At 31.2% G+C, this 14,691-nt stretch overlaps 1 protein-coding gene across 4 annotated transcripts in view; it reads left to right on the forward strand.

Moving 5' to 3' along the window:
• Positions 1 to 14,691, forward strand: part of ANKRD13B (ankyrin repeat domain 13B) — a 279,821-nt gene that overhangs the window by 32,381 nt on the left and 232,749 nt on the right. The window lies entirely within an intron of this gene.

Below are 14,691 nucleotides of genomic sequence, written 5' to 3' on the forward strand. Positions count from 1 at the left end.
AAACCTCTTCTCTCTCAAAACTTGGTTTATTTATCAATCTCGAAGCTTCTTTCCAAGATGTTGCGAATCTAATGTTTTGTCTGTTTCTAACATTTTCCATAGTCTTTCCAAATACAGCATTATTCATTAATTTATAAAAGTCCCCTTCAAATTTTACTTTTGTATTTGCTCTCATATCTGTATTGAATTGAATATACTTTTTCACCCAAGGACTTTGTTTAAATTTTAAAACTCTATGAATTTTAGCTACTCTCAATCCTTCTCTCAAAAACTGTTTTAAGCTTCTCTGATGCAAAACATATCCTCTTTATCATAGAATGTTGTTAATAACTTTTCTGTTGATTTACCTTTAATATTAAAACTTTTATGATAATCACTTAACCATTCTTTCTTTGGAGTTTCTTTCTCACATGCAAAAGGAAGATCTTTATGCTTATTATGAAGATCACTCGGGTACCTCAAATCAACTTCAAAATAATAACCTTCTTCTTCGTCATTCAATTCCTCTTGAGAAGAAATAACAATATTCATCAAAGCCTTTTCATAATCCTTTTCTTCCACCCACTCTAATTTACCATAAGGCAGAGATTGAGACATTGCCCATCCATACAAATTATTAGCATCAAAATACATCAAATAATTACTATCTTTTTCACTATTATAATTTGGAAGATATTTATTATTTGCTTTAGCATATCTTTTGAACATACTTGTGATATTCCACCTCTCTTGGACTTCTCAATCATCAAAAGCATATCAACATCACTGATTAAATCTATATCTTGTTTTGTCATTTTCAACATTGCACTCCAAGCTAAACCAGGAGCTGTGAAATAGTGGGCAGGGTCTAATCCATAACAATTTTTATTATGACAGAGTGTTCTAAAAGCCTCAAACACATCAGCTAACAATAAAACATCTGTTTTTAGATATAAATCATGATATTCTCCAAGGTTCTTTATCTTAAATATTTTCCATATTTCTTGTGCGTGTTTATATTCCTTATCACTTATCTCTTCTTCATAAAGGTTATTATAGAAACTTTCTTTTGAAGGAAGTTGTGTTTCTTTAAATCTCATAAATGAATCCATATAATCATAAGGATAAATTCCCTTACTTGTAAGAATTTTCTCTTTACTTTGAATTTCATTCCTTGTTTGAATTTCCTCTCTCGTAAGAATTCCTTCTTTAATCAGAATTTCATCTTTAATCTGAATTTCCTCTTTAGTTCGAATTTTCTTTATAATTAGAATTTCATCTTCAGTTAGAATTTCCTCTTTACTTTGAATTCTCTTTAATCTGAATTTCCTCTTTAGTGAGAATTTCCTCTTTTGGAAAGAATGAATTAAGATTTGGAAAAGAGTCCGTGGAGCTTAGATTTGATGCGAGGTAGGCTAGTGGTGTTCTACATAAACTTGTAAGAATCTAAAACCTAATACGAGTTATCGGTTTTGTGAATATCATTTTTGAAAATGAAATATACTTTTGACTTGTGTTTGTTATAGCAGAAATATTCCCTGGTGTTTTTGAAAGTTCATTTATAAATAGATGTGTATCATAGTTGGCGCTGTTGTGAAGAAAGACTGGAATAAAAGAAGGTAATTTATAATTAAGATTACAACAGGAATGAGCGGGACCTCTATATTTACCAGTAAGATGACAATGGTCTCTAACTTTAAACTCCTTAATTTCCCCCTCACAAATATGACAGATATTGTTCATTCTAAATTCTAATTTTTCTTCTTTGGTTAATTTCATCGGTTCATTTGTTTCTTTCATTAATTTAGTGAGTCTTATACAATCCTTTTCTAATCGTTTTACAAACTCTTGTGAAGCATTTTTTCCACGATAATGTTCAAGTTTGTTATACTTTTCTCCAACAGATGATTTGATATAATAACAAAACCACAAGGAATATGTTTTTGATATTTATTTGTATATGGTTCTTTTGGATTAGGAGAAGCAGTATTTATCTTTTTAAGGATACATTCAAAATCAGCGTATATCACAAATGGGTGCATGATAGATTTATTATAATCTTCAAAATAAATCTTTTCACCAGGTTTAGGCATTGTAATTACAGCTGATTTATGATTACTACAATATTTTGAATGTTGTTCTAATCGTTCTTTTGTATGAAATGAATTAAGACATCGCTTACAAGGATATATTTTGTTTGCTGTTCTGAATACCTGAGAAGAGATTAATCTTGATAAATTATTGATGTATGTGTAATGTGAATTCTTTCCAACACTAAAATATAAAAGGTCAATGTGTGTTTCTTCATTTTTATAGTTGTTTGAAATTTTTAATATTTGAACTTTGTTTGTATCCGTTAATCCATATACATTAATAGAAAGATTATTCTTTTTCTCAAATTTAGGAATATCTGTTAATGGCATTGGGAATTTAAAATCTTTAATGTCCAAGGTATTCTCATATTTCATATATTGTTTTACTCTTTCTGAATTACATTTTGGTGAATGTAAGTGAGCAAGAACAGACCAGAGAAAACATTTATTATCATTGTTCTTAATATTAACAACTGCCTTCTTTAGTTTTATTTCTTTTGGTAATTCAATATAAGAAGAAGCTTTAAGAGGGTTTGATTTTAGAATGTGTATATCTAAAAAGATGATTTTTTTAATATTGAATCCACTTCCTACCACTGTATTATCAACATCCTCCTCTTGTCTTGATAGTTCTTCATAAACCCCACTATTCAAAAAATCTTGAAATGATGTTATAAAATGAAGATCTGTTCTCATATAAGGAGTTTGTTCTTCATCTTGTCTTTTCATATTCATTTTCACTCCCATATAAAACTTTAAAGTTTTTATTTCTTTTAATGTCTTTTTAATAAATTTTTCAACATCGGGTTTCACTATTTCAATTGATTCAGCTATTGATGATGGACCGGGTTCTCCAAATTGAAAATCCTTATTTTTATATGCCCTTTAAATGCCTCATCAGTGTTTTTAATATAATAGTCTCCCTTTACTTTAAACTCATTTTTCTTGTGTTTTTGTGATTGAAGATGTTGATTATAACTACTCTTCAAAACATCCTTTGAACAGATATCACAATGTTTTCTTTCCAACTCAAGAGGAGATATTTGATGAAATAGATTAAATGTGTGTTTGTTGGTTCGGAGGTGTTTTCTATAATGTTTATATTCGTGATTACAAACATCGCAGTACGTTGTATTCACCATATTTATAGAATAAAACTTTGCTTAAACTAAAATTTTCTTGATGAAAATTTCGTTTAATTTATAGGTGAATCTGTGCTTAAAAACATTTTATCCTCCAACTTTTTCACTTAATAAATACCATGTTTCAAGACACAAAAGACAAGTTTCAATCAATCTCTTCATCTGTTAAAGATACTGAGAAATATGTCAAGGATGTAAAATTGAACAAAGATAAATATAACAACTATTGGATAAAAACTATTATGGTAAATAATATGAGTTCTTCAATTTCCTTCAGTGGAAGGGCTTTTAGTATACCTGGTAGAACATCAATTAAAGTATTCTAACAAAAGTTTCTCCTCTCCTTCTAGTAATATATTCAAAACTAGAAAAAGCAATGAAACAAGAAAAAGTATCAAAGAACAAAAACCTTATGGATGAAGCTTTAGAAAGAAAAGATAAGACCATCTGTAATATGCAAGGAGAAATTTGTATTTTTTTCAACAACCCTAAAGATGTAAATCTTGATGAAATAAAGGATGTTAATATATCAGGTGAAATGACATTTCTGCTCAATAGTAGTTAACGATAATTTTAAAATTACCTTTAATATAAAAAATGTTGTCGTTGAATCTGATAATGAAAAAAGTATATCGATATCGATGGTAACATACAACTGAAAGTATAGATGAATTTCAGTTTAAGTAAAGTTTTACTTTATAAATATGCTAGACTTTCCTGATTCTCCATATGACAAATTTGTGAATTGTCCTGCGTGTGAAAGACAGCAATTAAACACAGAGTCAAAAGCCTATAAACAATGTATATTCTGTCATTATTTTCTAATTAATGATAATAAAAAATATAAAAAGGAAAATAATTCTTTTAGATTTACACCAAAAATGAATTACTTTACAAGATTGATTAGAGAAATGAATGTAAAGTATGAGGATGATAACACACCTTTCCTTACAAGGGAAGAAACTGAACGTATAAGAGAAATGTTCAAAGGATTGTTGTTGTATATTATTCATGGATGTACTTTTCAGGGAAATATCAACACAAGATATTGTATAAATAAAATAATGGATTATCTTGAAATTAAACCTGAACTTAGGATAAAATTTAGAGTTTATAAAAATTCCAATAATAAATTAAATAACCTGTTTTTCAAATATATAAATGAATGATTTTTTACCTATTTGGGAAAATAAGATAAAATTTAACAACCATAAAAATCTCCCAAATTCATTAAGATGTCTCATAGTTGGTTCAAGTGGATGTGGAAAACCTGCTTACTTTTAAAAATGCTCCTCACTCCCAACTTTTTAGATTATGATAATTTAATAATTTTCACAAAGTCGAAGTTTTCAACCAGAGTATCAACTACTCTCACAAGGTTTTAATGCTGGTCTTCAAAAAGAAGATATAATCGGTTTATTTAAACGTCAAAAAAACCTAAATGATTATAACATTGAAGATATAATTCAACTATTTTGTGATACACAGAGATGTAAAAAGAAATCAAATCTTATAACTTGTATTCTTAGTGATAATAATGGATGATATACCGTCTCCCCAAGATTTGGATAAATCAAAAAGAACCTCGTTATCTTTGATGATTGTGTTAATGAGAGAAACCAAACGGTAATGGACAGCTACTACACAAGAGGGAGACATTCTTCTTGTAATTGTATTTATCTTAGTCAATCGCACTTTCAACTTCCTCGTCAGTTCCATCAGAAACAATGCTAATACTTTTATTTTATTCAAGTTAAATTCAATAGATATCAATAATTTTTGGAGAGATAATTGTTCTACATTATGTAGTAAAAAGAAATTTGAGGATTATATGAAGCACACGACTGAAAAATATAAATATATTGTTGTGAAACAAGATGAGATATTAAGGGATATATTTTTTGTTTTATAAACAATTACATATATAAATGACAACTATTATTATAAATCTTGTGGGTAAATCTGCTTCTGGAAAAAACTTTCATAAATCAAGGTTCTTGTGTAGTACAAATGAGAATATTGTAAATTTACTTAAAAAACCTCCCGTGATACGCATTGTATCAACAACAACTAGAGCAATAAGACCTGGAGAAGTAAAAGGTGAAGATTATCACTATATTTCAGTGGAGGAACATATGCGATTGAGGAATGAAGGACAAATATTTGAGGAGGTTTCTCTTGGTACAACAAAATATTCACATTGTAAGAGTGAGTTAAAGAAACTAAAATCTGGTGGTGTTGGGATATTAGAAACTAATCCAGAAGGAACGAGACAAATTATTAAATATCTGAGCGGAGGGAAGATTTTATCATTCGGTTTTGATGTTGATGAAGAAACTCAACACAAACGTATGAAAAGCAGAGATGCAAGGATTAGTGAAGAAGAAATTACAACTCGCATTAATGTTAATAAAGAATTTGATGAAATATTTAAAGAAAAGGATTTATTTGAACACATCTACTTGAATGATGAAGAAAAGGAAAATTTCCCTGTTGATCTTTACAATTCATTAAATGATATTTTACAATAAATAAATGGATACAAAAGAAAGAGCAAGAAGATTTAAGGAACATCAAGAGTTGGTTTCAAAAGTTGTAAAACAACAGGAAGACAAAAAGAAGAAACGCAGACAGAAACTAACGGGCGAAGAAGCATTTGAAAAAAAACAAGAGAAATTTTTTAAACCACTTTTAAAAACTTCCCAAGAAAAAATGAAAGATGTTTCCACAGTTCCCACAGTAGAATATACTCCTAGAAAGCTTCAAATGTTAAAAGATTTCAGTCAAATGACGGAGGAAGAATTAGAGCATTTAGGAGAATTAGAATATGATGATGAAGGTTTATTTCAACAACTGGAAGAGATTAATCAACCCCCTGATTATATTGTGAATGCTGTTCAAAACAATGAATATTCAGCGGATTCAAAAACCAAAGCAGGACTCATTCCAACAGAACAACCAGCAATATTTCATCTTGTTAAAGAAAAGGTATTGATATTTAATGATGAATTAAGGTTCTTAAGTTCTGCTCAACCCCCTGTTAAACTAACTCCGAGATTAATGTTTCTTCTCACAAAAGATGGAAGACAAGGTTCAACTGTGAGGGATGAATCAAAGTATATTGATAAACCATTGGATATGGAAAATAATGATGATAGAGTATATATTGATTTGCTGAACACTCTAAATTATAAGGTTATTCTTTCTGGTAAAAGTAGGAAGAATGAGAAGGAGAAACACATTATTCAGGCTTTAAGTATCCTTGGTTCAGGTATTAGTTTTCTTCCAAATGACCCATCGCAATTAGTTAATAGACTGTTATTGTTGTTCGGCAGTAAGAAGGCTGGAAATAACAATTGTTTTAATGAAGCATCAGCCATTTTAGATCAGTTGATGAACATGAAAATAATTAATAAATCTCAATATAAAGACATTTTATCTCATATTAAATAAGATGAGAAGCACAATCCTGAGTTTTAATTTCACAACAAGCGACCACACATCTTCATTCCCATACCCACTACAACTTGACACAACAAAAGAATATGAGGCATCTTTATTGTCCATGGAGACTTATAATACCTTATTTAATATAACCGAGAAAAATGACAAGTTTAGTTATAATCCGGGAAGTGGATACAAAACGATAACAGTCTCACCCGGAGCATACGAGATTTCTCAAATATCTTCCGAAATTGCTCGTCTTATGAAAGAACAGGGTGATGAACCAAAAAATATTATTATAAACATTCAAAAACATACTTCAAAATCAACGATTAAAGTTAAAAATAACTACAAGGTTGATTTCACAATTGATAATTCATTTAGAGAGTTATTAGGTTTCTCCTCAAAAAAGATTGAAACTAATGGGACGTTTTACAGTGATAATGTCATTCAAATATCCTCAGGAATAAATTCGGTGTTAATTCACTGTGATTTGATTGATGGTGCTTATAATGATGGATTAAAAACAAATACAATATTTTCATTCAGCGCATACTCAACCCCAATTGGTTATAAATTCAATATGGAGCCTAAAAATTTGGTTTATCTACCTGTGTCAGGAAAAACCATACACAGAGTAAATTTTAGGATAACCGACCAAGATAATCGTGTGATCTCTTTTAATGGAGAAGTTATATCCATCAGAATTCACCTACGTGAAGTTTTTTCAATAAATAAATACGATGGTTATTGTGAGGAAGCACGAGTTGGGAAAATATAAAATAATTACAGGAGATGGGATGTTCCTTTCCCGTACTACAAGGGTGAAGGTATGTATCTTGGTAGAGGATACTATAAACCTAAGAGACAAAGGGGTGTCGGACATCAATTTAGAGGAGATGGGATAATTGATACTCTCATGGGTATTGGTTCAACTATTCTTAAACATAAAGACCTAATTGGTTCAACTGCTTCTGCTGTGGGAAATGTAGCAGGTGCTGTAAAGAGTATAAAAGATGCTCAGAAAGAATCTCATAAATTACAAGCAATAAAAGAAATTAAGAAAGGTAAAACTCAGTTGTCCCCCCAAGAACGACAGAAAATAATTCAAATACTTGGATCAGGGTTTCAAAAGTTTTAACATCTTTTTTCCTAAATAAATACAAGTATGGAAGCAATTGATAGTATCTATGATTTGGATGATACTATTATTATCTCAAACTCCACTAAAAAAGAAGATTACTTCAAGGTAAATGCAATAACTGGAACAGACTGAAATACAAATGGTACAAAAAGTTTTGAAATAAATAATCAACAAACCTATTTGAATCTCTCCGAAAGTTTCTTGTTGTGTAAATTTAAATTCACTAAGGCTGGGAATAACACAAACGCTACACTTGTAAATGATTTCTTCTGGAAAATGTTTGATAGTGTGCGATTGTATATTGGAACACAAGAAGTTGAAGCGGTTGATTATGTCTCTGCTGTATCTGAAATGATGAAATTTACACTCTATACATTCAGTGATAGAATGGGAAAGGGGTCTGTCGAAGGTTTTATTCCTGATATGTCAACGGGAACAAACACAGACCCTGGATATATTCAAAGGAAAGGAATGTATAATGATGATACAAAAGCAGAAAATAGTTTTACTGTGGCAGTTCCTCTTAAAGGTATATTTGGATTTTGTGATTATGATAAAGTTCTGTATGGTCTTAAAATTAGATTTCAACTACAAAGGAATGATAATGAAAATAGATTGCTTTTTGGTGTTGGTAATGCTTTTGGTGATCAGAATAAATTTGTAATTGAGGAGATGAGTTGGTATATCAGTGAATATACTCCTAATCTTAAAACAGAAGAGATGTTGAATCGAAGACTTAACTCAAAACCCACTCAGTGTATCATACCTCAAAAGAAGATGTCAACACGTTAAACTCAATCAAACTACTTACACGTGGAATTTGGGTGTTCTGGAAGGAAAGCCACGATATCTGTGGATGATTTTTAAAAAGCCAGATGGTGATACTGCGACTGATAAGAATAATGCATTGAGTGATAATGCTAAGGTGAAACAACTTCGCGTTTCTCTAGATGGAACATTTTATCCACGAGATAGATTGGAAATTAATTGGAAAAAAATGATTTTGCTGAAGCATACAAGTCTTACCAAAAGGTGTGTGAAAGTAATGGAAATAAAGAACCTATTTTGGATATGACAGCATTTAAAAGTTTGTATACAATCTATGCGTTTGACCTGAGCGCTCAAAAGAAACTATAAAGTCTAATCGAGTGGATACTTCCCTATACATTGAAAGAGGAGAGAGTGAAGAAGTTGATACATATTGTTTGCTTTTGGAAGAAACAGAATTGCAGATTAATACAGATAATGGTGTGATGATTAGTCTCACATAATTTTTTGTTAAATAAATGAGTGGCAAAGTACCAACTGGGGTATATGTTAATCAAATCAATCTTCATAAACTATCATCTTGTGTTCAAAATCAAAAGCCTTGTACGATTAACGTTAATACAATTCAGAGAAAAGGAGCAGTAAGAATTGATGTTTTGCTCACAAGAGAACAGGTTAAAATCTTGAATGACACTGGCTCACTTAAAATTAAAATGACAAAACCAATGTTGAAAAAATATTCAATAAGAGAGACGAGTGGAGGATTTCTCCCATTTCTAATTCCTTTATTTGCTGGTTTAAGTGCGGTTGGAGCATTGACGGGTGGTATTTCAACAGCGGTCAAAACTGCCAACGAAAGGAAGGCTCAACTCCAGGCTCAAAAAGAATTGGAAAGACATAACAAAGAGTTGGAGAAACAAATTAGTGGAAGTGGTGTAATTGTAGATTTTGCTGAAAAACTTGAAGGTCTGCCTGATAAAGCGAGATTGTTAGTTGGAGATATGCTTTCTTCTATAGCACAAGCAGGTGTAAAATTAACGAAAAGAGGTAATGGATTATATCTTTCTAATAAATAAATGAGCATTGATGAGTGGTTGAAAGAATTTGGAAAGAATACAACATCAAATTTACAACTTGTCAAATATTGTAAGAAATTAAAAATTCATAATGTGGTTATTTGTATGAGAGATGAATTAACAAATGTGTCGAAACATACAAAGAATATTATTATGAACTTAGAAGATAATGATGGGAACGGTTCTCATTGGGTTTGTATTTTTAATAGTCAAGACAAATATTATTTTGATAGTTTTGGTCTTCCACCACCTGTTGAAGTCATAAAATTCTTACAGAATGGTGTTTATCAAACATTTCAAGTCCAAGAATTAAATTCCAAGTGTTGTGGTCAATTATGTCTATATGTGTTATTTCAACTCAACAAAAATAAAAAATTTTATGATATTATTTTTAATCTAATATAAATGACTTATGTTGGTAAAGATGGTTCTATCTTTGGTGTATCTCAAGAACTGGATATTGATTTATCAAATTATTACACAAAGGCACAGGCTGAACGACATAAATATAATATAAACAAAAATATTAACATGAAAAATGCTTATAAATTAAAAAATTATCCAAGCCCGACTGACGCAAATGACTTGGTGAGATTAAGCGATTTATCACAATATATATACTTAAATAAAACGGCTGTGTATTCTAAAGATACAGAAGTGTTGATATTATCTCCAGGTCATACAGAATTCACAGTTCGAATTAAAATAAATTTTTATAAAGAAGGGCGATCGTTTGTATGAGAATAGAACAATGGGGGTATGATATGAATGATTTAGGGTATAATTGGTCATTTAAAATTAACCTCGAAGACCTGGAACAATTAAATCAGTCTCGTAAGGAAGAATATTATCCACTTGGTATCGAGAACGAGTTTTGTGGAGCCACGATTAGTAAACAACAAATAAAAGAATTTAATAAGGGTAAATATAATAATGGTTTTGCCCTTGTTTATCTCATGAAAACAGAAAAAACAGGATTATATATAATAAGTAAGGAAATACAAAATGATTTAACTATGGGAAGATGGGGAGGTGTTTCTGTACATAATATTATTCTAACATATATTTCTAATACATAAATGACAGCAAGAAGGCTTCAAGAAAATTATCATTTCTGTGTTCAAGCATACCTTCAAGAAAAGGGTATTCGGTATTTTAATAAATATGTTCTACAACATAAGAATGAGGTATTTTCAATAAAAGATTGGCATTATGCTGATGTTGATAAACCAACAACTTTAGATTTAATTAGAATGTTAAATAATGAAAAAATTATAAGGTTAAGAAAAGGTAAGGCTCTTTTAGAAATTCAAAGAAATTTTATTGGTATCCTGTTGTAAAAAAAATTATTTTGGATACAGGAATAACAAGAAATCCTGATGAATATATGTATAATATTCTATGGGGTGTAAACGATTCAAGTATAGTAAGGGATGAGGAAGGAGTTGAAGACGAGAGGGAAGAGGAGGAAAAGGAGGAGGAGGAGAGAGAGAAGGAGGAAAGAGAGAAGAGAGAGAGGGAGGAAAGAGAGAGAATGAATAAATATCAAAATATGGAAACCAGTGAGATTCAAAAAAGAATAGAGGTATTAAAGAAATTAACTTATCTCACCAGGGAGGAATACAAAGAATTAAAAAGTCTATTTACAATACTTTCGACAAGACTATCGACATCGAGAAGACATGTATTTTAATTCAAGTTTTTTCTTAAATAAATGGAGGAGAGAGTGAAGGCATTTCTAAGGATTCTTTATGTTTTAAAAATTAAGATTCAAATGTGCATGTTGGAAACTAAAAAGGTTTTTGCACTCTGCAGAAATTTTTCTCATAAATAAATGAGTTATTGTCTCAAATGTAAAAAGAAAACTAATACTAAAAATATTTCATATATTAAAAGTAAAAATAACAGGGTTATACAAAAAGGTATATGTTCGGTGTGTGGTTCAAAAAAAAATCAATTTATCTCCAAACACAAACTCGGAGGAGATATACAAAAGTTTTTATCAGGAAGTAAATTTACAACTACTGAAATACCAGGGGAATTACATCTTCCAGGGTATTCTTTCTGTGGTCCAGGCACAAACTTGGATAAAAGATTAGATGAGGCAGACAATCCTAAATCCTGGAGTAAACCAATCAATAGAGTTGATGAAGTGTGCATGAGACACGATATTGATTATGGGAATACCACAACGTTGGAAGAAAAGCATGAAGCCGACAGAGAAATGTTATATAATTTGTCTCTGATACAAAATCCAACCTTGAGAGAAAAAGTTGATAGGTTCATCGTGAAGAAGATGATTAGTGCTAAATTGAAACTTGGACTTGGAAATTCAAAAACTTATAGGCTCTAATGATGCCATTAAGACTGAAGAGCAATTAGCTGATGAATTACATAAACCAATATTCACAAAGTTTCAGAGAAGGAAAGTTTATTCCAAGGAAGTTGATTATATCTGGTCTGCTGATTTGATTGAACTCAATAATGATAAGGGGTACAAGTATGCTTTAACCGTTATTGATTTGAGGAGTAGATATGCGTGGGTTGTCCCTTTAAAAAACAAAACAGGTAATACTCTTGTGTTAGCTTTTCAACAGATATTTAATAAAAGTAAGAGAAAACCTAAGAAATTGTGGACTGATGAGGGTAGAGAGTTTTATAACAAGACATTTATGAATTTTTTAAAAAATAACAGTATTACATTATACAGTACCTTTAATGAAGGGAAGGCAGTTGTTGTTGAACGTTTTAATCGTACCTTAAAAGAGAGACTATATAAAAAATTCACACAACTCGGTTCACAACAATGGTCATCTTTTATTCAGGATATTGTGGATAAGTATAATGACACGATTCACACGTCAACGAATATGAAGCCATCAGAAACATTTACAAAATTAAAATATGAAAAAGAGATTAATGTTAGAAAACCTAAGTTCAAAGTTGGTGATATCGTAAGAATATATAGGTGGAAATCTCATTTTGAAAAGGGTTTTACTGAACGATGGACGAAAGAACTTTTTAAAATTGTTGATGTAATAGATACAGTTCCTTGGACTTATAAAATATATGATTTGGAAGGGGAAGAGATTTTAGGTTCATTTTATTCACAGGAATTACAAAAGACAAAACTAAGCAGATAATACACCTTTGTGGACACTAGAGGGACAAGTATATAATGTGTGTCAAGGGGACGTTCTTAGATCTAGAACCCCAAACACAGAATCCTCAACTGAATAGTCAAGGCTTAACTTTTGTTTGTGTGTGTGTGTGGAATGGAAGCAATAGGTCGGCGCTTCACTCCCTCCTACTATACACCGTTGTGAACACTCGAGGGCCAAGTCCGAGGTGTATAACAGTATATAATGTGTGTCAAGGGGGACGTTCTTAGATCTGTGAACCCCAAACACAGAATCCTCAACTGAATAGTCAAGGCTTAACTTTTGTTTGTTGATGTGTATGTGTGTGTGTCCCAACCCTCACATTCAAAATCTCAACCCCAACCCTCACATTCAAAATCTCAACCCCAACTCAATCCTCGCCCAACACAATGTCTTTTTCAAAATGAGATTTCCACCTATATATATATATTTTTACGTTTTTTTTTTCTTCTTCCAATTCTGTCTTTTAAGGCTTTCAGGTTTGATGACGTAGAAAGAGGGAGTAAGCCTGCACTTTCTTCCCAGAACGAACAATGTATATTTTTTGTTTTTTTCTCTTCTTCCAATTCTGTCTTTTAAGGCTTTCAGGTTTGATGACGTAGAAAGAGGGAGTAAGCCTGCACTTTCTTCCCAGAACGAACAATGTATATTTTTTGTTTTTTTTTTCTTCTTCCAATTCTGTCTTTTAAGGCTTTCAGGTTTGATGACGTAGAAAGAGGGAGTAAGCCTGCACTTTCTTCCCAGAACGAACAATGTATATTTTTTGTTTTTTTTCTCTTCTTCCAATTCTGTCTTTTAAGGCTTTCAGGTTTGATGACGTAGAAAGAGGGAGTAAGCCTGCACTTTCTTCCCAGAACTTTCTTGATCTTGCTCCCATCAAGCACCATCCGACAAAGAACTACATCGATAGGTTTAGATCCCAAAGAGTGATAGCAACTCCAAAAGTCTCCAAAATATAAATAAATAAAATAATAATAATAATAAATAAATAAATAAATAAATAAAAGCCCCCCAAAAAGTTTCAAGTGTCCAACATAAACCCAACTCTCCAAGTCTTCAAGGTATAACCACATTCCCGTTGAGTTTCCAAGATATGTATCACATTGTGAGTTATCAATCCAGAACCCACATTTCAAGTATTCAAAGTAAAACCAACTTACAAAGTCTCTTAAGGATAACTCATTTACTGATTTTTTCAAAATTTGTGAGTCTCCAAGGTAGGCCCCATATTTAGAACCATCTTGGCAGAACCCTTTTCCTGAGTCTCCAAGGTAGTTATTTAAACCATCAAGGCAGAACTCATTTACTGATTTTTTCAAAATTTGTGAGTCTCCAAGGTAGGCCCCATATTTAGAACCATCTTGGCAAAACCCTTTTCCTGAGTCTCCAAGGTAGTTATTTAAACCATCAAGGCAGAACTCATTTACTGATTTTTTCAAAATTTGTGAGTCTCCAAGGTAAAACTTGTATTCTGGCTCATCAAGGTATAACTTGTTCAGTGGGTATTGTCTTGATAACTCACAATGAGTACTATTGCTGTAAAACTCTTTTTCAGGATTTTGCTGGTCTCCAAGGTATAACTCTTTGGTTGGGTCATCAAGGACTAACTCGTTCTGTGGGTCTTGGTCGCTCATAAGGTCTTCAACCAAGCCAACAATTTCGCCCCAAGTTGTAGCAAAAGCAGTATTTTCATTTCGTCAGATTTCAGACACAATTTCCTGTGAGAGAAAATAATAATGTATTAATTAAGTTATTTAATTATTAAATGAGTATGCTTCAATCAAAGTTTGAAAATAGGAAAATAAAAAATCTTACCTCAATAGATAAGAGGTTTGAATCCAGTTCATCAACTTGAAGGTTTAGTTCCATAGAAGACAGAGAGTT

This window comes from Eptatretus burgeri, chromosome 16 (genome assembly GCF_056783735.1).
Source record: "Eptatretus burgeri isolate ZD-2024b chromosome 16, Ebu_testis_v1, whole genome shotgun sequence".
Taxonomy (NCBI): Eukaryota; Metazoa; Chordata; class Myxini; order Myxiniformes; family Myxinidae; genus Eptatretus; species Eptatretus burgeri.